Raw genomic sequence first — 757 nt, 5'->3', positions numbered from 1 at the left:
TTATGTTAAGAGTCAAAATGACCTTTAAAGATCATTTCAAGGTCGAACCGCTTAATAACGTTTAGGAAAAAAAATTCAAGGTATGTGGACTTGTGTATCAAACTCACAGAGATGAACCCATTTTTACAAAATTTGAACTATGTAAATTCAAATCTTCGTTGAAACACAATCAACGTGGGCCCTGGACATCGATGTATATATTATGTCGATGACTGAACGCAGGCTCTAGTGTGAACAATTTTATTTTATACAAATGACTACTAATTCAAATATCTTAGAAAACAAACCATGATCAATTTTGGTTTTCAAGTCACGCTAGATTTGTAAGCGATTCGACCTTGAAATAATCTTTAAAGGTCATTTCTTAATATAACTTTAAAGTTTCTATTTAAAAATTAGATTTGACCTTCAAATGACCTTGAAGGTCAAGGTCAAGGTGAAATTGAAGGTCACCATCCGATGTGCCCCTCCGAACCCAACAACTTTTGTAAGGGTTAGGTTGGTTGCTCCCCGACAAGATATGTATTCAGGTGCGTAATTTCAAAAATTTTGTCCTTGTAATAACTAAATCTCAAAATTGTGACTTTGATATTATTGATCTACTATATTGTAAGCTTATATTTAATACGTATATGTAATATTAAAATGTTCATGATAGGTAATATGTAATATGTATATGTAATATTAACATGTAATATGTAACATGTATATGTAATATTAAAATGTTCATTCTTTATGTTATAGTTTCTTTACGATA

This window comes from Odontomachus brunneus, unplaced genomic scaffold (assembly GCF_010583005.1).
Source record: "Odontomachus brunneus isolate Ranch 3 - 2012 unplaced genomic scaffold, Obru_v1 Obru_scaffold_214, whole genome shotgun sequence".
NCBI lineage: Eukaryota > Metazoa > Arthropoda > Insecta > Hymenoptera > Formicidae > Odontomachus > Odontomachus brunneus.
This window is presented reverse-complemented; position numbering follows the sequence as displayed.